Raw genomic sequence first — 14,228 nt, forward strand, 5'->3', positions numbered from 1 at the left:
ACAGCAGTAGGACTAGTGGCGGCCGAGTTACGGCCATTGGCGACAGAGATACGACTGCCTGGCGACTGCATTACGACATACCACGATTCCATGGCAAGACAGGATGGTGTGAGGGTCTCCGTGGAGTGAGGTCCTGTGGTGCCGACAAGGATATGGCTTTATTGTTTGGACTTGGGGCTTTTGGGAACTTTATTTTTGGGACTTTGGTCCTTTGGAAACTTTATTTATGGGACTTGGGACCAGTGGAAATAATTTGTTGGACTTTATTTCCATTCTCTCTCCCTGCAGAAAAGTTTGATTATTACATTACAATGATACATCTTTATTAACTTTCTTATTGTACATCAAACATCTTTATGCTTCATGTCATACATCATTGAAATGAATAAAGTGAAATGTAAAATAGAGAAATAAAGATTTAAAAAGTTGTGTGAATCGTCTCCAATCGCCGGCGGTCTTATTGCAGTCTTGCGGACGTCGGAGTAAACCGCCACCCGGCCCCAATGCAGTCGCCGCGATCCGCCATCGGTCGTAATCTACCCGCCAGACTGTCGCCACGCTGCCGCCGTTCATCCGCAATGCAGTCGTCGTCGATCTTCAACAGTCGCCATCCCACTCGGGGCGTCGTCACAATGCAGTCGCAATGTGGCCGCCTGCAGTCGCCATACTGCCGCCTGACCATATTTGACCACCCGAAATCGCCAGTAGTCGCCGAAAAATCTTGATCGCCGGCAGTCGCCAGTAGTCGCCAAAATATCCGCCTATGTGTGACCTCAGCATTAGATTTATGAAAGTTCTTTCCTGAAGCAGATTTACCCACAAGATTAATAATAATTGTTGTCATTTATGTGTGTAAAATATCAGTTAGTATCTCATCTTGTTTCACAACAATATATTTATATTTTTCAATTGTGTGTTTCATATAATTTTCGAATTCTTTTTTACTACATAATGCAGAGCAATTATCTCTCCAAAAATTATTTACATCTTTTGAATTTAATTTAAATAAAATAAAAGTATTAGCATTGTTTCTTATTGAGCACCGAGGGAGTTGAAAATATGACTGACTAAGATAAATACAATTACAAGGAGAATGTCTCCCTCTTGTATAGTAACTATCCATTACTGTTTGGTTTCTCTCATTAACACAATCATCAAAGATGACGAGGTTCTTTTTTGATTTATCTAAATCTTGAGGTGAAGTACATCATCCGTATTATCACTGAGAATACAAGTTATGGGTTTTGGTTTCGATTTTGATTTCTGTGTATCACAAAATAATTGTATTATATCTTCAATATTATTAATCATTTAGTTTGTTTTGAAGTTTAAATAAACCGATAATGTCTTCCTTTTTAAGACCCGCATTAAAACCCTGTGAGAGTAGTTGATACTCGGGTTGAAATCTTGACTTTGTAAAAATTATTAAATTATCATAATCTAAAAAATTATTACCAAGGAGCATCTTTAAAAGTAAACAGGTTTTTCCACATCCGCTTGAACCAACTATTAGACATCTCAATGAATTTGGAATGTTTTTATGGTTATTAAATTTTATCTTATTTTCCCAAACGGGTAAAAAATCATTCATTTATATATTTGGAAAACAAGTCTTCTAACTTTTTTTGAGCTATTTTAGAAACTCTATATTTTATCCTGAGTTCGGGTTTAATTTCAAAATAATTCATTATTTTATTTATATAGTATCTTGTATTAACATTTCCATTAAAAAATTTTTGAATAATAAATATCATTAAACCCTTATACATTTCCTCAATTCAAATAGTCTCTTCCCTTGAAAGAAATGGTGTATTATCATCACAATACTTAACATTCATCTCTCTTATTAATCTTGTAAAGTAATTCATTTTTGGTTCTAATTTAAAAGAGTTATATATATTTTTATTTTTATTATTATCATTAATTAAAATTAAATCACAGAAAATACAATGTTATATGAACCCTCATTATTAAGCCCTATTCTATCACAAGCCGGACAATTCTCTAATTTATCATATGGAGAGTCTGGAAATTCTAAATATCCTTCAGAACGTATCATATTTATATGGTAAATTTTTACTTTAACTAAACGCAAGTTTATTCATTAATAAATACAATGTTTCAAAGCACAAAAGACATATTTCAATCAATCTCTACTTCGGTGAAAGATATAGAAAAATATGTCAAAGATGTAAAATTGAACAAAGATAAATATGGAAATTTTTGGGTAAAACCAGTTATGGAAAATAACATGAGCCCCTCTATTTCATTTAAATGAAGAGCTCTAACTATACCTGGAAAGACATCCATTAAAGTAAATCTCACAAAAGTTTCTCCTCTACTCCTGGCAATTTATTCAAAGCTTGAAAAAGTGATCGATCGCGATACTTTGAAAAAGAATGATAAGACCATCAACAATACTCGTGGAGAAATTTGTATTTACTTTAATAATCCAAAGGGTTAGATCTAAGTAAAATGAATGATGTTAATATTTCTGGTGAAATGTCATTTCGTTCTATGATAGTTAGAGATTATTTAAAGATAACTTTTGATATTAAAAATGTAGAGATTGAATCTGTTAATGAAAGAAAGTATATAGATATTGATGGGAATATTTTTCCTGCTAATTAAATATGAGTCATTACAGCAGTGAAGATTTTACTATTTTATTGAACTCGGACGATGGTGATGATAGTATTTCATTGAACTCAGATTATAGTTAATAGTTATGATGCTAATAGTTTGTGCTCAAATGATAGTTATGAGAGTAGCTTTATTGATGACTCTGAGTATGATTCTGAGTATTCATGTGATAGTTATGACAGATGATTCTGAGTGAAAAAGTGTTTTCGTTTAAGTATAGTTTCATATATAAAAAGCCTGTAAAAAGGCACTTTCTTCTATAAGTGTTTTACTTTAAGCACAGTTTCATCTTTAAAAGAGCCTCTAAAAAGGCTTTTTTTACTTTAAGTATAATTTTGCTGTATAAATATGATCAAAGCAACGTATTGCGACGTTTGTGAACAAGAATATAAACAATACAAAAGACACCTTAAAACTAACAAACACACGTTTAATCTACTTCACCTACTAGCTCCTATTCAGAAGGAAACAAAACACTGTTCTGTCTGTCATAAAAATATCCTCAAGAAAGGCTTCGAAATACATCTTAAAACAAATCTACATTGATCAAATTTTATCACAACTAAAAACTCTGATGGCGCATTCAAAGGACATATTAAATTAAGTCTTTAACTTCAAACCTCCTGAACCAGAGTCTATAGTTGATGCTGTAGAAATAGTTAAACCTGCTGTTCAAACGTTGATTGAAAAAACACTAAAAGAAATGAAACCACTTAAATTTTATATGGGAGTAAAATTAGAAATGACAAAGGACGAAGGAGTTATAGATACACCATACATGAGAACTGAGCCACACTTTATATCTTCATATCAAGATTTTAAAACATCAGGAGTCTATGATGAACTTATTAAACAAGAGGAAGATGTGGATAATTCAATCGTAGGAAGTGGATTCAATATAGGAAAAATTATTTACATAGACATTCATATTCTTAAATCAGATCCTCTAAAAGCTTCTTCTTACATTGGTTTACCCAGTGTTATCAAAAATAGAAAAGCAGTTATCAATATTAAAAATAAAGACAATAAATGTTTTCTCTGGTCTATTCTAGCACACTTACATCCTCCACATTTTCATGATGAAAGAGTATCTCATGATAAAAAATATGAGAATACATTAAATACGAAAGATCTAAAGTTTCCTATGGCTTTAAATGATATTCCTAAATTTGAAAAGTTGAATAATTTATCAGTTAATGTTTATGGTCTAACAGAAACAAACAGCATTCAGGTTTTAAAGCTTTCTAACAATTGTAAACAAACTCATATTAATCTTCTATATTTTAATTCAGACGAAAATTCACATTATACATACATCAAAGATATTGCTAAATTAATAAAACCACAAGTATGTAAAAGAACAAATAAAATATATATTTGTTTGCATTGTCTTAACTTCTTCCATACACAAGAAAGATTAGATAAACATTCAAATTATTGTGGTGAACATAAATCAACGGTAATCAATATGCCTAAAGAAGGCTCAAAGATCACATTCAAAGATGAAAAGAAAAAGTTCAAACATCCATTTGTTATATATGCTGATTTTGAAAGTATTCTAGAAAAAATAGATACTGCTTCTCCAGATCCAAAAGAATCATACACAAATAAATATCAAAAACATACTCCTTGCGGTTTTTGTTATTATATCAAATCATCCGTTGGTGATAAATATAACAAGGTAGAGGAGTATAGAGGCTCAAATACCCCAGAGGAGTTTGTGAAACGACTAGAAAAAGACTGTGTCCGATTAACCAAGATAATGAGAGAAACCAATAAACCAATGTCCTTGATGAGTGAACAGAAAAGGGAATTTAGAAAAAACAATGTTTGTCATATTTGTGAGGAAAAAATTGGTGAAGGTCTAAAGGTTAGAGATCATTGTCATCTCACTGGTAAATATAGAGGTCCGGCTCATCAAAGTTGTAATATTAATTATCAACTCCCCTCTTTCATTCCTGTCTTTCTTCATAACAACGCTCATTATGATACGCATCCAGTTATTAATGAACTTTCAAAGACATCTGGAAGTATCTCAGCAATTCCAAACACGGATCAGAAATACATTTCATACACAAAAACAATTCACACATCTCCTATTACTCATATCAGATTTCTTGATACATTTAAATTCATGGCAAGTCCATTGGCTAACTTGGTTCATAACCTAAAAGAGTTTCCATGTCTTTCAGAGTATTTTTCAGATAAAGATTTTCTAACACAAAAGGGAATTTACCCCTATGACTATATGGACTCATTTGAGAGATTCAATGAAACACAACTTCCTTCAAAAGAAAATTTCTATAACAAATTAAACAACAGTCATATATCTGATAAAGATTATGTACATGCACAAAATGTTTGGGAAAAATATAACAACAAGAATCTTGGCGAGTATCACGATTTGTATCTCAAAACTGATGTGCTTTTATTGGCCGATGTATTTGAAGCCTTTAGATCTGTTTGTCGCACTGGATATGGATTGGATCCTGCTCACTACTACACAGCACCTGGTTGGCCTGGAGTGCGATGTTGAAAATGACAAAACAAGTTTGGATTTGATAGCCGATGTTGATATGCTTTTGATGATTGAAAAGGCAAAGAGAGGAGGAATTTCACAAGTCTGCTCGAGTAGATACGCAAAAGCAAATAACAAATATCTTCCGAATTATGATTCGACGAAAAAGAGTTCTTACTTGATGTACTATGACGCGAACAACCTGTATGGCTGGGCAATGTCTCAGGCTCTTCCTTATGGAAAACTTAGATGGGTAAAGTAAAAAGACTACAAAAAGGTTTTACAAGATGTATGTATCTCTACACAAAAAGAAATGGATGATTCAAAGGTTGGTTATTATTTTGAGGTCGATTTAAAATATCCTGAAGAACTTAATTTCTTTTTTTTTTTTTTCTTTTTCTTTTGTATATTGTATCGAGGCTCGTGAAAGAGCTAACATTTATTTCACAAACAAATCAACCAGACAAACAAAATATACAAAAAGAGGGAGCGGAAGACAAGATGGGGAGAGAAGGGGAAGCACACAACCACAACATTTGAGAGCAGGGAGAAGTGTGGGAGGGAGAGGGCTTGGGGGCAGGAGGCGTGGGAAGGGGAGGGGGGGTGGGGGGAGAGGTATAAAACACAAGGGGACCGAAATTAGCGGGGATAGAAAAGATCAAGGTTTTGGATGGGGGAGGATAAGAGATGGTGGTGAACAGCTGTTTTAAAGACCTGGAGGGTGGAGTGGGATTGAAGAGAGTGAGGGAGTTTGTTCCAGAGGTGGGAGAAAAGAGGAATTAAGGATCAAACATAAAGATCATGTATTTGAAGATCTTCCATAAAAGAATCTTCCATTTGAAGATCATGATCATGTATATCAAACATAAAGATCTTCCATTTGCTTGTGAGAAAGAAAGTCCAAAGAAAGAATGGTTGAGTGATTATCAACGATCGTTTGATATCGGTGAATCAACAGAAAAATTACTTACTCCATTATATAACAAGAAAAATTATGTTCTACACCAAAGAAATTTGCGACAATATTTATCAAAAGGTCTGAGAGTAGAGAAGATCCACAGGGTTCTAAAGTTCAATCAAAGTCATTGGCTAAAGGAGTACATTGATTTGAATACACAAAGAAGAACAGAGTCAAAAACAGATTTTGAGAAAGACTTTTATAAATTGATGAATAATGCGGTCTTTGGTAAGACCATGGAGAACGTGAGGAAAAGAGAAAATATCAGACTAGCAACATCCTGGGAACAAGCATCAAAATTAATTAATGGACCGAGTTTTACTAGAGCTGAGGTCTTTACTGAGAACTTTTGTGCGATCCATTTGATTAAAGAGAGTATTGAAATGGACAAACCTATTTATATTGGAACATCAATTCTTGATTTATCAAAGTCATTAATGTATGATTACTTTTATAATAACTTGAGGAAGAAATATCAAAATGATGTTAATCTACTTTATATGGATACATAGTTGTATTTTGAAAATTAATACTGATGATGTTTATTCAGACATGAAAGAGGACATTAATATCTATGATACTAGTAATTACAGTCCAGAGAGTGAGTTGTTCTCTTCTAAAAATAAAAAGGTGATTGGAAAGTTTAAGAATGAATTTGGAGGAAATTTTATGAGTGAATTTGTGGGATTGAGGTCCAAGGCTTATGCTTATAAATACATTGCGAATAACGTTGAAAAGGCTGATAAGAAGTTAAAAGGTATAAAGAAAAATGTTATTAAACAAACAACAAACTTTAAGGATTATTATAACTGTTTAACAACAAAGAAAGAGGAGTTTAGAAAGATTAATGGAATAAGAAGTTATAAACATCAATTATATACAGAAGAGATAAATAAGAAAGCATTAGGAGCTTTTGATGATAAGAGGTTTATTTTAGAAAATGGAATTGATAGTCTCCCTTATGGTTATATAAGTATAGTATATTGTGGCGGACACGAAAGCACTGACGTGGTGACATCACCCCGCACACCAAGTGGGGATGGGCCACGCCAGGGAGAGAGGCGTGGCCTCACTATATACACGGGGCGCGCAGCCCTGAGCAGCTCAGTGCTGCAGTTTGAGTACTTTCAATAAAGACTCTTTTATGAACCGCGTTGTCCGCTTGCTCCTTGCGTAAGCATTAGCGCGCGCAGCATCGCGCTTCATATGGTGACCTTGATGTTGGATCTGCCGTAGCGATCCTTCCGATCACGACGCCATTGCAATGTCGATTAAACTTCCCGAATTTTGGGAGGCCCAGGCCGAAGTCTGGTTCGTCCAAGCCGAAGCCCAATTTCGGCTTCGGCGCCTCACCGGCGACGACACGCGCTACTGCCACGTCGTCGCCTCCCTCGGGCCCGGCACGGCCGCTCGAGTTGTGTCTGTCCTTCGCCACCCACCGGACGGCCACAAGTACGAGGCACTCAAGCGGCTACTCCTAGCCACGTTCGGCCTCACGGACGACGCACGGGCTGACCGCCTCCTGGATCTCCCCGAGCTGGGCGACACGCGCCCGTCGGTCCGAATGGACCATATGCTGTCACTGTTGGGCGACGAAGCCCCCAGTTCTCTATTCAGGGCGCTTTTCCGTCGCCAACTTCCAGCGCAGGTTCGCCTCGCATTGGCCGGGACCATGCTAACGGAACCCCGAGCATTGGCCGCCGTGCCGGACAGGTACTTCGCAGCTTCGGACACGCGGGCGAGAGTCGGTGCGGCCGTCACGGACCTCGAGGCTGATGCTGCTGATGCTGCTGATGATGCTGATCCACAGCATCAGCTTACACAGCATACGCAGCATGCTGATACGCCCCTCGTGACCGCCGCCACGCCCCGCCCACCGCCGAGGGCGAAAACCGCCACCGCGGGGAAAACCGCCAACTCCACCGGCCTGGCGGAGCCAGCCGCACTCCTCCAGCTCCACCACCTGGTGCTGGTTCCACGCCAAGTTTGGCCACGAGGCTCGGCAATGTCATCCGCCATGCTCCTTCAACAGGTCGGGAAACGCCCGGGCCGGCGCTCAATAGTGGCGATGAGCGCCGGCCGTTCGAGCAGCCAGCTGTTCGCCCGGGCACGCCGCCTCGAGCCGACAAAGCTGGCGGTAGCAAAAGCGGTGTTCGCTACTCTGGAGCGACTCGGCATCGTTCGGCGCTCAGAGAGTGCTTGGGCGTCGCCGCTACACATCGTGCCGAAGCCCGGCGGGGGATGGCGACCGTGCGGGGACTATCGCCGTCTCAATGACGCCACCACTCCCGACCGCTACCCCGTCCCCCACATTCAGGACTTTTCCGCCCGTTTGGCGGGCATGTCCTTCTTCTCGAAGGTGGACCTCATACGCGGCTACCATCAGGTCCCCGTCAGGCCGGAGGACGTCCCGAAGACGGCGGTCATCACGCCATTCGGACTCTTTGAGTTCCTGCGGATGCCCTTCGGTCTGAAGAATGCGGCTCAGGCGTTCCAGCGACTGATGGACAGCGTCCTGCGCGACTTGGATTTTGTCTACGTCTACCTGGACGATATCCTCGTCGCCAGCGCATCCCACGAAGAGCACCTACGCCACCTCCGCACGCTCTTCGAACGCCTGGGCCAGCATGGCCTGATTGTGAACCCCGCAAAGTGCCGGTTCGGCGTCGCCGTAATCGATTTTCTGGGGCGCCGTGTCACCAGGCACGGAGCCGTCCCCCTGCCGGCCAAGGTGGAGGCGGTGAAAGGGTTTCCGCGCCCCCGCACGATCAGAGGGCTGCAGGAGTTCCTGGGCATGGTGAACTTTTACCATCGGTTCCTGCCCCGTATCGCCCAGCTCCTGCGCCCCCTGCACGGAGCTCTCCGAGGTAAGCCGGGCAAAGGCGACGTTACCTGGACCGAGCAGATGGACACGGCGTTCACGGGCGCGAAGCTCGCCTTGGCTAACGCCACAATGCTCGCGCACCCGGCGCCCGATGCACCGATCGCCCTCACCACCGACGCCTCGGACTACGCGGTGGGCGCGGTGCACGAGCAATGGGTGTGTGGAGCTTGGCAACCGCTGGCGTTCTTTAGCCGGCACCTTCGCCCGCCCGAACGCCGTTACAGTACCTTCGACCGCGAGTTGCTCGGGCTTCACTTGGCGGTCAGGCACTTCCGCCATCTGCTCGAGGGCCGTGCGTTCACGGCCTTCGTCGACCACAAGCTGCTGATCTTCGCGATGGGCAAGGTCACCGAGCCGTGGTCGGCCCGGCAGCAGCGTCACCTCTCGGCCGTGTCCGAGTACACGACGGACATCCGGCACGTCGCGGGGAAGGACAACCCGGTGGCAGATTGCCTTTCCCGGGCCGTCGCCCATGCAGTCCACCTCGGCATCGACTATGCCCGGATGGCAGCAGACCAGGCCACTGACCCCGACGTCCAGGCCTTGCGGACCGCCGTCACGGGCCTCCGCGTCCCCGAGGTGCCGTTCGACGGGGCGGGCGCGGCCCTCTTGTGCAACATCTCCCTCGGGCGGCCTCGCCCCATCGTGCCCGCGGGCTGGCAGCGCCAGGTGTTTGACGCCATCCACGGCCTGTCCCACCCGGGCGCGAGGGCCTCCCAAAGGTTGATCGCCGACAAGTTCGTCTGACATGGCCTCCGGAAGGCCGTCTGTGGCTGGGCCAGGACGTGCCTCGCGTGCCAGCGCGCCAAGGTGCACCGGCACACCCAGGCCCCGTTGGCCCCATTTACGGTGCCGGAACGCCGGTTTGACTACGTCCACGTGGACCTGGTGGGACCTCTGCCCCCCTCGCGGGGTTTCACCCACGTCCTCACCATGGTGGACCGCACCATCCAGTGGCCGGAGGCCGTGCCCTTGTCGTCGACGACGGCAGCGGACGTCGCGCAGGCTTTCATCGCCACCTGGGTCGCCCAGTTCGGCGCCCCCTCAGACATGTCGTCCGACCGCGGCCCCCAGTTCACCTCGGAGCTCTGGGGGGCGGTTGCGCAGGGGCTCGGGGTCCGGCTGCACCGAACCACGGCCTACCACCCCCAGGCTAATGGCCTGTGTGAGCGATTTCACCGCTCATTGAAGGCCGCGCTCCGGGCCACCTTCCGCGACGGCGGCTGGGTCGACAGGCTCCCCTGGGTCCTGCTGGGCCTCCGGACGGCGCCCAAGGAGGACCTGCGCGCATCCGCGGTGGAGTTGGTCTTCGGGCAACCGCTGCGGGTGCCGGGCGAGTTCCTCCCCGACTCCACGGCACCATGGTCCGAGGCACAGCAGTGCTCCGCTCTGCAAGAGACCGCCCAGAGGTTCGCCCCGGTGCCAACGGCATGCCACGGGCACCCACCGATGCACGTCGCCCCGGAGCTTCGCACGGCAGAGTACGTCTTCGTCCACCACGATGCCCACCGGACACCACTGCGGCCCCCGTACGACGGGCCTTTCCGCGTGCTGGAGACCGGGGTGAAGCACTTCACCCTGGACATCGGCGGTACTCCTGACCGCGTTTCTGTAGACCGCCTCAAGCCGGCCCACCTCGACGTGGACCATCCACCGCCAGTGGCCCGACCCCCGCGTCGGGGCCGCCCCCCTGCGGGCAGACCCCCGACACCACCCAGCCCTGCCGCCACGCCGCCCCCCGGTCCTGCAGCCGGAGGCATCCCAGATGGCATCCCTGCATCCCAGATGCCGCCAGTCGCCAGGGGGTGCTTTGGCCGGGTCATCCGTTTGCCTCGCAAACTGACCCTTCAGGTGCGCGGGGATTCTGGGGGGGCGCGTGTGGCGGACACGAAAGCACTGACGTGGTGACATCACCCCGCACACCAAGTGGGGATGGGCCACGCCAGGGAGAGAGGCGTGGCCTCACTATATACACGGGGCGCGCAGCCCTGAGCAGCTCAGTGCTGCAGTTTGAGTACTTTCAATAAAGACTCTTTTATGAACCGCATTGTCCGCTTGCTCCTTGCGTAAGCATTAGCGTGCGCAGCATCGCGCTTCAATATAAGTGATAAGATATATAAGTGATAAGATATATATAAGTGATAAGATATATATAAGTGATAAGATATATATAAGTGACAAGATATACATAAGTGATAAGATATATATAAGTGATAAGATATACATAAGTGATAAGATATATATAAGTGATAAGATAATGGGGTTAGAGATTTTAAGGGCCTACCGCCGCCTTTTTTATGAATATATAAATGATAGAACCAAGTATCAACCAGACTAAAGAGTGGAGGTGTAATCAACCTTGGTATATAAATGGAAAACATAATGAATGTGAAAAATATCAAATAAGACTTATTGAAAAGGCAACTGGTAAAAAAGTTCACAAAACAAATAAGAGAATTAATTTAAATACTGGTGAGTTGGGTCAAAAAGATGGAAATATTTTTGAGTGGACGGAAAACTTTGATGGTTATCAGGAAAATATATACTTTAATTTAAAAATAGTGTGTGGGAGAGGAGGAGGTCAAACAAGAACATTGAGGGAGGTTTACCATTTTATCTTAGCTCAGTTAAAATGTCTTGAAAAAGAACCAAACTCAAACCTCTTCTTCAATAATATATTAGATGGTGAAGAGAGTTGTAGGAGAATTAAATTATTTCCTACACATAAACAAATATTTGTAGGATCATTGTTTCAGTGGTCTACTAAACAACAATGATCATTGATAGTAAGAGTACCATAAGACCAAGTGGGTCAGGAATAGAGGTGTTAAGGGGAAATTAAGAAAAGTGATGGTGAGAGGAAAATTTACATGTAAGTGAATGGAGATTTGGAGGTTCAATGAAGGATTGGTTCCAAGCTGTTAGTGTTCAGCCTGGTACATCAAGATGGGTTTACCATTCGACCCGAGCTCAATTAAAATATCTTCATTATGTATTAGCCCAAGTAAATTAATTGGCTCATAAGGCCAATAAGCTCATGGTTCAAAAGGCCAAAAGGCTCATAGAGTCTTTTGGATTAATAGGGGTGTTTTCCAAAAGTGGGAAAAGACAGGGGGTAAACGACATTAGATAGGGATTTCCCATGTTAAATGGGTTTGTCCCAGGAACAACATTTATCATCTACCTCCCCCCCCCCCACCCCCCCCTCTTCACCGCAACCGCATGGATGTGCTGGAGACACACTCCATGATTGACGACAAGAAGGACGCGCTCACTCCACTACGGTCAAATGCTGAACCTGAATTCTCTCTTTGGTTCGATCAAGCTGAGGCCATGATAGAATCTGTAGGAGGTGATGTCAGAATGCCGAGAGTTGTAAAACGACAAATCCATCGTCCAAACACCGCCGCCAATACTCCCTTGCTCTTCTACCTCAGAAACATGTGCATTCCATTTCTCGAACACCTCAGCCAGGAAACGGACACCCGGTTCTGTGCTGAAAATCGGAAAGGTAGTGATCTGTTTCTGCTGATGCCATCTGCAATAATCGCCGAAACCTGCGACATTCCAGCCCTACGTCAGAAGCTGGTGCGTTGGAAAAACGACATGGAACATCCCGCAGGACTGATAAATGAGCTTCAAGACTGGCAGATGTTTTGGAGAAGGAAGCCCAACAACACGCTTCCACGCACATTCATGGACTGTGTCTGCGCAGTAGATGGAGACGAATTTCCATCCATCAAAGTCCTACTCCATATTGGATGCACCCTCCCTGTAGGCTCCTGTGAGGCCGAACACTCATTTTCTTGCCTGCGTCGTCTGAAGACCGACCTAAGAAATCCCATGGGAGAAAGTCGGATGGCATCTCCTGCCCTCATGAACATAAACCATGACTTCACCCTATCCCCACATGATGTGTGTGACATTTTCATTCAGAAACACCCACGCCATCTATTCCAAATTAGCATAATTTACGATTAATAAAATAATTCACAATCCGCTGTGCTATCTGATCTCTTTAGTGGGGAGAACCCCCTGCCTTGAGCTTCACACCCTCGGCGCATGGCGGTGCCAGGCTTTGCCCAGCACCTATTAAACGGCTCTATACACCTTAACATGGCGTGCGTTTAGAAACATGGGAATTCTTCTGGATTCTTTACAGTTAATTAGCCTAATTAACTCAGGAGATCACAACAATCATTTCGCGAGAACTAAACATATCAGAAATTCCATATCAGAAAGCTCCAGTAGAACTACACAAAAAACATGCTGCACACATGCACACCACACACACACAGAAAAACACACACACACACACACACACACACACACACACACATGCGCAAACACACACACACACACACACACACACACACACAAACATGCAAAATTCATCAATTTATCACAGAAGGAACAGCTGGGCAAGTTGTTTCACCAGTTCTTCTGTCTGTCCATTCGTCATCGCGAATCTGTTGAACTGTTGGACCATGGAAGAACGCAACGAACTGCAGAAACTTCCAAGAATGCATGAAATGCCGTTTCTGACGATCAATTTTTAAAACTATCCTGGGGGAGGGCCCCCGAACCCCCTTAACCCACCCCCCCCCCAGCGATTTTGTCTCATGCACCCCCCTCCCTCACCCCGTCTTGAAATTACTGGATCTGCCCCTGTGAAGGAGTCTCCCATTTACAAGACACCAGTGTGAAGGATTATCCCTGTTTACGATACGTTGATGTGAAGGAATTTCCCAATTCACAACATGTTGTTGTGCAGTCGTCTCCCCGTTCGCAAGACATCAGTGTGAAAGAGTATCCCCATTCAGTGTTCACAAGATGCCGGTGTGAAGGAGTCTCCCAGTTCACAAGAAATATTTGTGAAGGAATCTCCATGTTCATAAGATGCCATATGTCAGGGAGACCCCTGTTCATATGGTATTGGTGTGAAGGAATCTCCCTGTTCACAAGGTGTTGTTGTGAAGGAGTCTCCCCATTTACAAGACACCAGTGTGAAGGAATCTACCCGTTCACAAGATATTGGTGTAAAGCAGTCTCTCACTACACAAGACGCTGATGTGAAGGAATCTCCCCATTTACAAGAAATATGGGGGAAGGAGTCTCCCCATTCACAAGATGCTGGTTTGAACGAGTCTCCCCGTTCACAAGAAGACGTTGTGAAGGAGTCTCCCCGTTCACAACATATTGGTGTAAAGTGGTTTCCCACTTCA

Source organism: Myxine glutinosa, chromosome 1 (genome assembly GCF_964187855.1).
Source record: "Myxine glutinosa chromosome 1, kmMyxGlut1.1, whole genome shotgun sequence".
Classification (NCBI taxonomy): Eukaryota; Metazoa; Chordata; class Myxini; order Myxiniformes; family Myxinidae; genus Myxine; species Myxine glutinosa.